Here is a 15,516-nt window from a genome sequence, read left to right as displayed (position 1 = left end):
GTTTTTAGAAATGGAAATATCACATTTACATAAGTATTCAGACCCTTTACTCAGTACTTTGTTGAAGCACCTTTGGCAGCGATTACAGCCTCGAGTCTTCTTGGGTATGACGCTACAAGCTTGGCACACCTGTATTTGGGGAGTTTCTCCCATTCTTCTCTGCAGATCCTCTCAAGGTCTGTCAGGTTGGATGGGGAGCGTCGCTGCACAGCTATTTTCAGGTCTCTCCAGAGATGTTCGATCGGGTTCAAGTCCAGGCTCTGGCTGGGCCACTCAAGGACATTCAGAGACTTATTCCAAAGCCACTCCTGCTTTGTCTTGGCTGTGTGCTTAGGGTCGTTGTGTTGATGGAAGGTGAACCTTCGCCCCAGTCTGAGGTCCTGAGCACTCTGGAGCAGGTTTTCATCAAGGATCTCTCTGTACTTTGCTCCGTTCATCTTTCCCTCGATCCTGACTAGTCTCCCAGTCCGTGCCGCTGAAAAACATCCCCACAGCATGATGCTGCCACCGCCATGCTTCACCGTAGGGAGGGTGCCAGGTTTCCTCCAGACGTGACCCTGTGTAGCTCAGTTGGTAGAGCATGGCGCTTGCAACGCCAGGGTTGTGGGTTCGATTCCCACGGGGGGCCAGTATGAAAAATTTATGCACTCACTAACTGTAAGTCGCTCTGGATAAGAGCGTCTGCTAAATAAAAAATAAATAAACTGATGTTTGGGATTCAGGCCAAGGAGTTCAATCTTGGTTTCATCAGACCAGAGAATCTTGTTTCTCATGGTCTGAGAGTCTTTTAGGTGTCTTTTGGCAAACTCCAAGCAGGCTGTCATGTGCCTTTTACTCAGGAGTGGCTTCCATCTGGCCACTCTACCATAAAGGCCTGATTGGTGGAGTGCTGCAGAGATGGTTGTCCTTCTGGAAGGTTCTCCCATCTCCACAGAGGAACTCTGGAGCGCTGTCAGAGTGACCATCGGGTTGGTCACCTCCCTGACCAAGGCCCTTCTCCCCCGATTGCTCAGTTTGGCTGGGCGGCCAGCTCTAGGAAGAGTCTTGATGGTTCGAAACTTCTTCCATTTAAGAATGATGGAGGCCACTGTGTTCTTGGGGACGTTCAATGCTGCTGACATTTTTTGGTACACTTCCCCAGATCTGTGCCTCGACACAATCCTGTCTCGAAGCTCTACGGACAATTCCTTCGACCTTATGGCTTGGTTTTTGCTCTGACATGCACTGTCAACTGTGGGACCTTACAGTGAGGGAAAAAAGTATTTTGTACGTTTGCCCACTGACAAAGAAATGATCAGTCTATAATTTTAATGGTAGGTTTATTTGAGCAGTGAGGGACAGAATAACAACAAAAAAATCCAGAAAAACGCATGTCAAAAATGTTATAAATTGATTTGCATTTTAATGAGGGAAATAAGTATTTGACCCCCTCTTAATCAGAAAGATTTCTGGTTCCCAGGTGTCTTTTATACAGGAAACGAGCTGAGATTAGGAGCACACTCTTAAAGGGAGTGCTCCTAATCTCAGCTTGTTACCTGTATAAAAGACACCTGTCCACAGAAGCAATCAATCAATCAGATTCCAAACTCTCCACCATGGCCAAGACCAAAGAGCTCTCCAAGGATGTCAGGGACAAGATTGTAGACCTACACAAGGCTGGAATGGGCTACAAGACCATCGCCAAGCAGCTTGGTGAGAAGGTGACAACAGTTGGTGCGATTATTCGCAAATGGAAGAAACACAAAAGAACTGTCAATCTCCCTCGGCCTGGGGCTCCATGCAAGATCTCTCCTCGTGGAGTTGCAATGATCATGAGAACGGTGAGTAATCAGCCCAGAACTACATGGGAGGATCTTGTCAATGATCTCAAGGCAGCTGGGACCATAGTCACCAAGAAAACAATTGGTAACACACTACGCCGTGAAGGACTGAAATCCTGCAGCGCCCGCAAGGTCCCCCTGCTCAAGAAAGCACATACAGCAGGGAAAAAAAGTATTTAGTCAGCCACCAATTGTACAAGTTCTGCCACTTAAAAAGATGAGAGAGGCCTGTAATTTTCATCATAGGTACACGTCAACTATGACAGACAAAATGAGAAAAGAAAATCCAGAAAATCACATTGTAGGATTTTTAATGAATTTATTTGCAAATTATGGTGGAAAATAAGTATTTGGTCAATAACAAAAGTTTCTCAATACTTTGTTATATACCCTTTGTTGGCAATGACACAGGTCAAACGTTTTCTGTAAGTCTTCACAAGGTTTTCACACACTGTTGCTGGTATTTTGGCCCATTCCTCCATGCAGATCTCCTCTAGAGCAGTGATGTTTTGGGGCTGTCGCTGGGCAACACGGACTTTCAACTCCCTCCAAAGATTTTCTATGGGGTTGAGATCTGGAGACTGGCTAGGCCACTCCAGGACCTTGAAATGCTTCTTACGAAGCCACTCCTTCGTTGCCCGGGCGGTGTGTTTGGGATCATAGTCATGCTGAAAACCCAGCCACGTTTCATCTTCAATGCCCTTGCTGATGGAAGGAGGTTTTCACTCAAAATCTCATGATACATGGCCCCATTCATTCTTTCCTTTACACGGATCAGTCGTCCTGGTCCGTTTGCAGAAAAACAGCCCCAAAGCATGATGTTTCCACCCCCATGCTTCACAGTAGGTATGGTGTTCTTTGGATGCAACTCAGCATTCTTTGTCCTCCAAACACGACGAGTTGAGTTTTTACCAAAAAGTTCTATTTTGGTTTCATCTGACCATATGACATTCTCCCAATCCTCTTCTGGATCATCCGAATGCACTCTAGCAAACTTCAGACGGGCCTGGACATGTACTGACTTAAGCAGGGGGACACGTCTGGCACTGCAGGATTTGAGTCCCTGGCGGCGTAGTGTGTTATTATTTATTATTATTACTGATGGTAGGCTTTGTTACTTTGGTCCCAGCTCTCTGCAGGTCATTCACTAGGTCCCCCCGTGTGGTTCTGGGATTTTTGCTCACCGTTCTTGTGATCATTTTGACCCCACAGGGTGAGATCTTGCGTGGAGCCCCAGATCGAGGGAGATTATCAGTGGTCTTGTATGTCTTCCATTTCCTAATAATTGCTCCCACAGTTGATTTCTTTAAACCAAGCTGCTTACTTACTGCTTCCCAGCCTGGTGCAGGTCTACAATTTTGTTTCTAGTGTCCTTTGACAGCTCTTTGGTCTTGGCCATAGTGGAGTTTGGAGTGTGACTGTTTGAGGTTGTGGACAGGTGTCTTTTATACTGATAACAAGTTCAAACAGGTGCCATTAATACAGGTAACGATTGGAGGACAGAGGAGCCTCTTAAAGAAGTTGTTACAGGTCTGTGAGAGCCAGAAATCTTGCTTGTTTGTTATTGACCAAATACTTATTTTCCACCATAATTTGCAAATAAATTCATAAAAAATCCTACAATGTGATTTTCTGGAGAAAAAAAATCTCAATTTGTCTGTCATAGTTGACGTGTACCTATGATAAAAATTACAGGCCTCTTTCATCTTTTTAAGTGGGAGAACTTGCACAATTGGTGGCTGACTAAATACTTTTTTTCCCCATTGTATACAGGGCCGTCTGAAGTTTGCCAATGAACATCTGAATGATTCAGAGGAGAACTGGGTGAAAGTGTTGTGATCAGATGAGACCAAAATGGAGCTCTTTGGCATCAACTCAACTCGCCGTGTTTGGAGGAAGAGGAATGCTGCCTATGACCCCAAGAACACCATTCCCACTGTCAAACATGGAGGTGGAAACATTATGCTTTGGGGGTGTTTTTCTGCTAAGGGGACAGGACAACTTCACCGCATCAAAGGGACGATGGACGGGGCCATGTAACCTCAAATCTTGGGTGAGAACCTCCTTCCCTCAGCCAGGGCATTGAAAATGGGTTGTGTGCCTTTCCAAATAATGTCCAATCAATTGAATTTACCACAGGTGGACTCCAATCAAGTTGTAGAAACATCTCAAGAATGATCAATGGAAACAGCATGCACCGGAGCTCAATTTCGAGTCTCATAGCAAAGGGTCTGAATACTTATGTAAATAAGGTATTTCTGTTTTTTATCTTTCATCCATTTGCAAAAATGTCTACAAACCTGTTTAAGCTTCGTCATTATGGGGTATTGTGTGTAGATTGATGAGAAAAATAAAATATCTAATCAATTTTAGAATAAGGCTGTAACGTAACAAAATGTAGAAAAAGGGAAGGGGTCTGAATACTTTCCGAATGCACTGTAGATCATATATAGTGTTCTATATCTATAACCATAGAGATATATAATATATAGTGTTCTATATCTATAACCATATAGATACACCATATATAGTGTTCTATACAGTGGGGAAAAAAAGTATTTAGTCAGCCACCAATTGTGCAAGTTCTCCCACTTAAAAAGATGAGAGAGGCCTGTAATTTTCATCATAGGTACACGTCAACTATGACAGACAAATTGAGGAAAAAAAATCCAGAAAATCCCATTGTAGGATTTTTAATGAATTTATTTGCAAATTATGGTGGAAAATAAGTATTTGGTCACCTACAAACAATCAAGATTTCTGGCTCTCACAGACCTGTAACTTCTTCTTTCAGAGGCTCCTCTGTCCTCCACTCGTTACCTGTATTAATGGCACCTGTTTGAACTTGTTATCAGTATAAAATACACCTGTCCACAACCTCAAACAGTCACACTCCAAACTTCACAATGGCCAAGACCAAAGAGCTGTCAAAGGACACCAAAAACAAAATTGTAGACCTGCACCAGGCTGGCAAGACTGAATCTGCAATAGGTAAGCAGCTTGGTTTGAAGAAATCAACTGTGGGAGCAATTATTAGGAAATGGAAGACATACAAGACCACTGATAATCTCCCTCGATCTGGGGCTCCACGCAAGATCTCACCCCGTGGGGTCAAAAAGATCACAAGAACGGTGAGCAAAAATCCCAGAACCACACGGGGGGACCTAGTGAATGACCTGCAGAGAGCTGGGACCAAAGTAACAAAGCCAACCATCAGTAACACACTACGCCGCCAGGGACTCAAATCCTGCAGTGCGAGACGTGTCCCCCTGCTTAAGCCAGTACATGTCCAGGCCCGTCTGAAGTGCATTTGGATGATCCAGAAGAGGATTGGGAGAATGTCATATGGTCAGATGAAACCAAAATATAACTTTTTGGTAAAAACTCAACTCGTCATGTTTGGAGGACAAAGAATGCTGAGTTGCATCCAAAGAACACCATACCTACTGTGAAGCATGGGGTTGGAAACATCATGCTTTGGGGCTGTTTTTCTGCAAAGGGACCAGGACGACTGATCCGTGTAAAGGAAAGAATGAATGGGGCCATGTATCGTGAGATTTTGAGTGAAACCCTCCTTCCATCAGCAAGGGCATTGAAGATGAAACGTGGCTGGGTCTTTCAGCATGACAATGATCCCAAACACACCGCCCGGGCAACGAAGGAGTGGCTTCGTAAAAGCATTTCAAGGTCCTGGAGTGGCCTAGCCAGTCTCCAGATCTCAACCCCATAGAAAATCTTTGGAGGGAGTTGAAAGTCTGTGTTGCCCAGCGACAGCCCCAAAACATCACTGCTCTAGAGGAGATCTGCATGGAGGAATGGGCCAAAATACCAGCAACAGTGTGTGAAAACCTTGTGAAGACTTACAGAAAACGTTTGACCTGTGTCATTGCCAACAAAGGGTATATAACAAAGTATTGAGAAACTTTTGTTATTGACCAAATACTTATTTTCCACCATCATATGCCAATAAATTCATTAAAAATCCTACAATGTGATTTTCTGGAATTTTTTTTCTCATGTTGTCTGTCATAGTTGATGTGTACCTATGATGAAAATTACAGGCCTCTCTCATCTTTTTAAGTGGGAGAACTTGCACAATTGGTGGCTGACTAAATACTTTTTTTCCCCACTGTATCTATAACCATAGAGATACACCATATATAGTGTTCTATATCTGTAACCATAGAGATACATCATATATAGTGTTCTATATCTATAACCATAGAGATATATCATATATAGTGTTCTATATCTGTAACCATAGAGATACACCATATAGTGTTCTATATCTGTAACCATAGAGATACACCATATATAGTGTTCTATATATGTAACCATAGAGATACACCATATATTGTGTTCTATATCTGTAACCATAGAGATACACCATATATAGTGTTCTATATATGTAACCATAGAGATACACCATATATAGTGTTCTATATCTGTAACCATAGAGATACACCATATATAGTGTTCTATATCTGTAACCATAGAGATACACCATATATTGTGTTCTATATCTATAACCATATAGATACACCATATATAGTGTTCTATATCTGTAACCATAGAGATACACCATATATAGTGTTCTATATCTGTAACCATAGAGATACACCATATATAGTGTTCTATATCTGTAACCATAGAGATACACCATATATAGTGTTCTATATCTGTAACCATAGAGATACACCATATATAGTGTTCTATATCTGTAACCATAGAGATACACCATATATAGTGTTCTATATCTGTAACCATAGAGATACACCATATATAGTGTTCTATATCTATAACCATATAGATACACCATATATAGTGTTCTATATCTGTAACCATAGAGATACACCATATATAGTGTTCTATATCTGTAACCATAGAGATACACCATATAGTGTTCTATATCTGTAACCATAGAGATACACCATATATAGTGTTCTATATCTGTAACCATAGAGATACACCATATAGTGTTCTATATCTGTAACCATAGAGATACACCATATATTGTGTTCTATATCTATAACCATAGAGATACACCATATAGTGTTCTATATCTGTAACCATAGAGATACACCATATATAGTGTTCTATATCTGTAACCATAGAGATACACCATATATAGTGTCCTATATCTGTAACCATAGAGATACACCATATATAGTGTTCTATATCTGTAACCATAGAGATACACCATATATAGTGTTCTATATCTGTAACCATAGAGATACACCATATAGTGTTCTATATCTGTAACCATAGAGATACACCATATATTGTGTTCTATATCTATAACCATAGAGATACACCATATAGTGTTCTATATCTGTAACCATAGAGATACACCATATATAGTGTTCTATATCTGTAACCATAGAGATACACCATATATAGTGTTCTATATCTGTAACCATAGAGATACACCATATATAGTGTTCTATATCTGTAACCATAGAGATACACCATATATAGTGTTCTATATCTGTAACCATAGAGATACACCATATATAGTGTTCTATATCTGTAACCATAGAGATACACCATATATAGTGTTCTATATCTGTAACCATAGAGATACACCATATATTGTGTTCTATATCTATAACCATAGAGATACATCATATATAGTGTTCTATATCTATAACCATAGAGATACACCATATATAGTGTTCTATATCTGTAACCATAGAGATACACCATATATAGTGTTCTATATCTGTAACCATAGAGATACACCATATATTGTGTTCTATATCTGTAACCATAGAGATACATCATATATAGTGTTCTATATCTGTAACCATAGAGATACACCATATATAGTGTTCTATATCTGTAACCATAGAGATACACCATATATTGTGTTCTATATCTATAACCATAGAGATACATCATATATAGTGTTCTATATCTATAACCATAGAGATACACCATATATTGTGTTCTATATCTGTAACCATAGAGATACACCATATATAGTGTTCTATATCTGTAACCATAGAGATACACCATATATTGTGTTCTATATCTGTAACCATAGAGATACACCATATAGTGTTCTATATCTGTAACCATAGAGATACACCATATATTGTGTTCTATATCTATAACCATAGAGATACATCATATATAGTGTTCTATATCTGTAACCATATAGATACACCATATATAGTGTTCTATATCTGTAACCATATAGATACACCATATATAGTGTTCTATATCTGTAACCATAGAGATACACCATATATAGTGTTCTATATCTGTAACCATAGAGATACACCATATATAGTGTTCTATATCTGTAACCATAGAGATACACCATATATAGTGTTCTATATCTGTAACCATAGAGATACACCATATATAGTGTTCTATATCTGTAACCATAGAGATACACCATATATAGTGTTCTATATCTGTAACCATAGAGATACACCATATATAGTGTTCTATATCTGTAACCATAGAGATACACCATATATAGTGTTCTATATCTGTAACCATAGAGATACACCATATAGTGTTCTATATCTGTAACCATAGAGATACACCATATAGTGTTCTATATCTGTAACCATAGAGATACACCATATATAGTGTTCTATATCTGTAACCATATAGATACACCATATATAGTGTTCTATATCTGTAACCATAGAGATACACCATATATAGTGTTCTATATCTGTAACCATAGAGATACACCATATATTGTGTTCTATATCTGTAACCATAGATACACCATATATAGTGTTCTATATCTGTAACCATAGAGATACACCATATAGTGTTCTATATCTGTAACCATAGAGATACACCATATATAGTGTTCTATATCTGTAACCATAGAGATACACCATATATTGTGTTCTATATCTGTAACCATAGAGATACACCATATATAGTGTTCTATATCTGTAACCATAGAGATACACCATATATAGTGTTCTATATCTGTAACCATAGAGATACACCATATAGTGTTCTATATCTGTAACCATAGAGATACACCATATATAGTGTTCTATATCTGTAACCATAGAGATACACCATATATAGTGTTCTATATCTGTAACCATAGAGATACACCATATAGTGTTCTATATCTGTAACCATAGAGATACACCATATATAGTGTTCTATATCTGTAACCATAGAGATACACCATATAGTGTTCTATATCTGTAACCATAGAGATACACCATATATAGTGTTCTATATCTGTAACCATAGAGATACACCATATATTGTGTTCTATATCTGTAACCATAGAGATACACCATATATAGTGTTCTATATCTGTAACCATAGAGATACACCATATATTGTGTTCTATATCTGTAACCATAGAGATACACCATATATAGTGTTCTATATCTGTAACCATAGAGATACACCATATAGTGTTCTATATCTGTAACCATAGAGATACACCATATAGTGTTCTATATCTGTAACCATAGAGATACACCATATATAGTGTTCTATATCTGTAACCATAGAGATACACCATATATTGTGTTCTATATCTGTAACCATAGAGATACACCATATATAGTGTTCTATATCTGTAACCATAGAGATACACCATATAGTGTTCTATATCTGTAACCATAGAGATACACCATATATAGTGTTCTATATCTGTAACCATAGAGATACACCATATATAGTGTTCTATATCTGTAACCATAGAGATACACCATATAGTGTTCTATATCTGTAACCATAGAGATACACCATATATAGTGTTCTATATATGTAACCATAGAGATACACCATATATAGTGTTCTATATCTGTAACCATAGAGATACACCATATATAGTGTTCTATATCTGTAACCATAGAGATACACCATATAGTGTTCTATATCTGTAACCATAGAGATACACCATATATAGTGTTCTATATCTGTAACCATAGAGATACACCATATATAGTGTTCTATATCTGTAACCATAGAGATACACCATATATAGTGTTCTATATCTATAACCATATAGATACACCATATATAGTGTTCTATATCTGTAACCATAGAGATACACCATATATAGTGTTCTATATCTGTAACCATAGAGATACACCATATAGTGTTCTATATCTGTAACCATAGAGATACACCATATATAGTGTTCTATATCTGTAACCATAGAGATACACCATATATTGTGTTCTATATCTGTAACCATAGAGATACACCATATATAGTGTTCTATATCTGTAACCATAGAGATACACCATATATTGTGTTCTATATCTGTAACCATAGAGATACACCATATATAGTGTTCTATATCTGTAACCATAGAGATACACCATATAGTGTTCTATATCTGTAACCATAGAGATACACCATATATAGTGTTCTATATCTGTAACCATAGAGATACACCATATATTGTGTTCTATATCTGTAACCATAGAGATACACCATATATAGTGTTCTATATCTGTAACCATAGAGATACACCATATAGTGTTCTATATCTGTAACCATAGAGATACACCATATATAGTGTTCTATATCTGTAACCATAGAGATACACCATATATAGTGTTCTATATCTGTAACCATAGAGATACACCATATATTGTGTTCTATATCTGTAACCATAGAGATACACCATATATTGTGTTCTATATCTGTAACCATAGAGATACATCATATATAGTGTTCTATATCTATAACCATAGAGATACACCATATATAGTGTTCTATATCTGTAACCATAGAGATACACCATATATAGTGTTCTATATCTGTAACCATAGAGATACACCATATATAGTGTTCTATATCTGTAACCATAGAGATACATCATATATAGTGTTCTATATCTATAACCATAGAGATACACCATATATAGTGTTCTATATCTGTAACCATAGAGATACACCATATATAGTGTTCTATATCTGTAACCATAGAGATACACCATATATAGTGTTCTATATCTGTAACCATAGAGATACACCATATAGTGTGTTCTATATCTGTAACCATAGAGATACACCATATACAGTGGGGAAAAAAAGTATTTAGTCAGCCACCAATTGTGCAAGTTCTCCCACTTAAAAAGATGAGAGAGGCCTGTAATTTTCATCATAGGTACACGTCAACTATGACAGACAAAATTAGGAAAAAAAATCCAGAAAATCACATTGTAGGATTTTTAATGAATTTATTGGCATATGATGGTGGAAAATAAGTATTTGGTCAATAACAAAAGTTTCTCAATACTTCGTTATATACCCTTTGTTGGCAATGACACAGGTCAAACGTTTTCTGTAAGTCTTCACAAGGTTTTCACACACTGTTGCTGGTATTTTGGCCCATTCCTCCATGCAGATCTCCTCTAGAGCAGTGATGTTTTGGGGCTGTCGCTGGGCAACACAGACTTTCAACTCCCCTCCAAATATTTTCTATGGGGTTGAGATCTGGAGACTGGCTAGGCCACTCCAGGACCTTGGAAATGCTTCTTACGAAGCCACTCCTTCGTTGCCCGGGCGGTGTGTTTGGGATCATTGTTATGCTGAAAGACCCAGCCACGTTTCATCTTCAATGCCCTTGCTGATGGAAGGAGGGTTTCACTCAAAATCTCACGATATATGGCCCCATTCATTCTTTCCTTTACACGGATCAGTCGTCCTGGTCCCTTTGCAGAAAAAACAGCCCCAAAGCATGATGTTTCCAACCCCATGCTTCACAGTAGGTATGGTGTTCTTTGGATGCAACTCAGCATTCTTTGTCCTCCAAACATGACGAGTTGAGTTTTTACCAAAAAGTTATATTTTGGTTTCATCTGACCATATGACATTCTCCCAATCCTCTTCTGGATCATCCAAATGCACTTCAGACGGGCCTGGACATGTACTGGCTTAAGCAGGGGGACACGTCTCGCACTGCAGGATTTGAGTCCCTGGCGGCGTAGTGTGTTACTGATGGTTGGCTTTGTTACTTTGGTCCCAGCTCTCAGCAGGTCATTCACTAGGTCCCCCCGTGTGGTTCTGGGATTTTTGCTCACCGTTCTTGTGATCATTTTGACCCCACGGGGTGAGATCTTGCATGGAGCCCCAGATCGAGGGAGATTATCAGTGGTCTTGTATGTCTTCCATTTCCTAATAATTGCTCCCACAGTTGATTTCTTCAAACCAAGCTGCTTACCTGTTGCAGATTCAGTCTTCCCAGCCTGGTGCAGGTCTACAATTTTGTTTTTGGTGTCCTTTGACAGCTCTTTGGTCTTGGCCATTGTGAAGTTTGGAGTGTGACTGTTTGAGGTTGTGGACAGGTGTCTTTTATACTGATAACAAGTTCAAACAGGTGCCATTAATACAGGTAACGAGTGGAGGACAGAGGAGCCTCTTAAAGAAGAAGTTACAGGTCTGTGAGAGCCAGAAATCTTGCTTGTTTGTAGGTGACCAAATACTTATTTTCCACCATAATTTGCAAATAAATTCATTAAAAATCCTACAATAGGATTTTCTGGATTTTTTTTTCTCAATTTGTCTGTCATAGTTGACGTGTACCTATGATGAAAATTACAGGCCTCTCTCATCTTTTTAAGTGGGAGAACTTGCATAATTGGTGGCTGACTAAATACTTTTTTGCCCCACTGTATAGTGTTCTATATCTGTAACCATAGAGATACACCATATATAGTGTTCTATATCTGTAACCATAGAGATACACCATATATAGTGTTCTATATCTGTAACCATAGAGATACACCATATATTGTGTTCTATATCTGTAACCATAGAGATACACCATATATAGTGTTCTATATCTGTAACCATAGAGATACACCATATAGTGTGTTCTATATCTGTAACCATAGAGATACACCATATATAGTGTTCTATATCTGTAACCATAGAGATACACCATATAGTGTTCTATATCTGTAACCATAGAGATACACCATATATTGTGTTCTATATATATGGGCCTAACCTTAGACTGATCACAAGGGATAAATATACAATATTATCTAATAGATCAGTTGGATAAATACAACTTACAAAACAGAGAGAGAATCTTCAGTAAACTCTAGAATATCCCATTTAAGAGAACAAAGATCACCCATAGCAACTGGGTTCTAAGTTCAAACTGCCAAATGACATACAGTAGATGGAGAAACTAAGCTCCAACCAGTCTGCTCTGCTCCCACAGTAAAAGGCCAGTTTGCACAGAAGCCAAAGCTTATAAATTCTTAGTAAGTCCTTTTTCCACTCTACATACTCTGCACTGCACAGCCTTAACACAGCGAGGCCCTAGCCTAGGTCTACACAGAGAGATTTGGTTGGTAGTGTTGTGTACACAGTGAAACTACGGTGCTATGGTATTACAGGGGGTATCTATGGCAATGCCTCCACAGGTCCTCCAATAACATCCATCTATTTATAAGTGTCTGTATCCCCAATGGCACCCTATTCCCTTTAAAGTGCACTACTTTTGACCAGGACCCATAGGGCTCTGGTCAAAAATAGTGCACTATATAGGGAACAGAGTGCCATTTTGGACACATACAGAGACAACAGAAGGGATACAGAACGTTTGGAACATTGTTGAATCATTCCGTTCACTTTGAACATTCCACTGAAACGGAACCAACTGAAATGGCCGGCGCTCCACTCCACTACATCATGTGAAATCCACCCAATGGGACAGCCATATTAGGATTAAACTCAACGACTGATCTGTTTCTGAGGTCATATATTTATAGACGTTCTGCCTGTTTGCACAGAGCTCTGCTTTTATTTATGCACAGAGAAACTCTTAAAACTGTTCCGTTGTGATGAGGATGGAGCTAGAATGAAAACTGTTCTGTTGTGATGAGGATGGAGGAGAATGGAAACTGGGTAAGGAGCAGCATTGAGGTGTTTTGTTTTGATGAGATATGAAGATGCTAGGATGGATGTCCTCTCTCTTCTCTACAGAGGAAAGCAGCAGGAAAGCTAACTCCAGCAGTCAAACAGCAACGATATAGTGGCATCCGCTTTCACACACAATGACTATCAAAACACACACTGATTCCATTATAAGTTCAAGCCAGTGACTAAGCCTAACTGTTTTCCCAACCAGGATGCCACACAAAGAGAGGACACAGTGGCATTGTAAAATAGCGACCTTCTAGCAGTCCTAAGGACAAAGATTCAGCGGGAGACAGGCAGAGGTGCAACAGGTGGTTGGTTTTAACTACACAGCACTGGTGATGGTGAACATTTACAATACAAACTGATTACTTTAAAATGGTCAGTCTTCAAAAGCCCAAAACCTATAAACAGCCAAAACCTGTCTTTACCAACAAGACACAGGCTGGGTCTACCAGGCTGGGATACAGCCTCCCCTAATGATTACCAAAACCCAACTGACCAGAGCATACCCATAATACATCTGGCCACACCTATTCTGGCGTGCAGGCCAGGTGCATCCATGTTCACAGAGACAAGACGGCGACTGAGAAGCTCCCAGGACTAAACGGGAACGAAATACATGTTACCGAAAATATAATGATCATAACAACTTCTCCCTCGTGAGTGTCGCAAACGCCAGAAACGCTATAAACATCAGAAGAGGCAAATTAAAACGTAACAATGTTTCAAACATGAATCAGAAATTGCAAAATGTTGCAAAAAAACGGTAAGGGGATGGAATGGTGAAACGCTAGCAATTACTGTAGAATAATATGAAATGTGGATTTAACAAATATCATTTTTTAACTTGTGAAAGCAACGGCAGACATTTTCAACGTGGAAACAAAGCGCTCTCAACTGGCGGGAGTTTGGAGAGCGCACAAGTGGAGAGATGCGCCAGTGTCTCTTGGCCACAGGCATCATCAGTCTTCAGTTCCTGCTTAAATTCCCCTCATTTCCTGTTCCCGTGCGGCTTGAAACACACGGAGGAGGAAGTGGTCATGATAACGGTGCATCCTTAAGATCAGATCTTCCTTTGCTGTGTCCCAAAATGGCCCCCTATTCCCTGTAAAGTGCTCTACTTCTAAACAGGGCCCATGAAATAACACATACGAAATCATGTAGTAACCAAAAACGTGTTAAACAAATCAAAATATATTTAATATTTGAAATTCTTCAAGTAGCCACCCTTTGCCTTGATGACAGCTTTGCACACTCTTGGCATTCTCTCAACCAGCTTCATGAGGTAGTCACCTGGAATACATTTCAATTAACAGGAGAACCTGCATCGCAGTGCTTGAGGCGTCACTACAGACCCGGGTTCGATCCCAGGCTGTGTCACAGCCAGCCGTGACCGGGAGACCCATGAAGCTGCGCACAATTGGCCCAGCGTCGTCCGGGTTAGGGGAGGGGTTGGCCGGCCGGGATTTCCTTGTCCCGTCGCGCTCTAGCGACTCCTTGATGCGGGCCGGGCGCCTGCAAGCTGACTTCGGTCGCCAGCTGGACGGTGTTTTTCCTCCGACACATTGGTGCGGCTAGATTCCGGGTTAAGCGAGCAGTGTGTCAAGAAGCAGTGCGGCTTGGCAGGGTCGTGTTTCGGAGGACGCATGGCTCTCGACCTTCGCCTCTCCCGAGTCCGTACGGGAGTTTCAGTGATGGGACAAGACTGTAACTACTAATTGAATATCACGAAATTGGGGAGAAAAAGGGGTAAAAGTACAAAAAAACTAAACAAAAAATGTCTGGATGGTAAAGCGTTTGTGTAAACT

At 39.5% G+C, this 15,516-nt stretch overlaps 1 protein-coding gene across 1 annotated transcript in view; it reads right to left on the bottom strand.

The window, feature by feature from the left end:
• LOC121581912 (protein Shroom3) overlaps positions 1 to 15,516 on the bottom strand; it is a 165,130-nt gene that overhangs the window by 63,685 nt on the left and 85,929 nt on the right. The window lies entirely within an intron of this gene.

The sequence above is a fragment of the Coregonus clupeaformis genome, chromosome 15, assembly GCF_020615455.1.
Source record: "Coregonus clupeaformis isolate EN_2021a chromosome 15, ASM2061545v1, whole genome shotgun sequence".
NCBI lineage: Eukaryota > Metazoa > Chordata > Actinopteri > Salmoniformes > Salmonidae > Coregonus > Coregonus clupeaformis.
The sequence above is the reverse complement of the archived record's forward strand: the minus strand, read 5'-3'. Positions and strand labels throughout refer to the sequence as shown.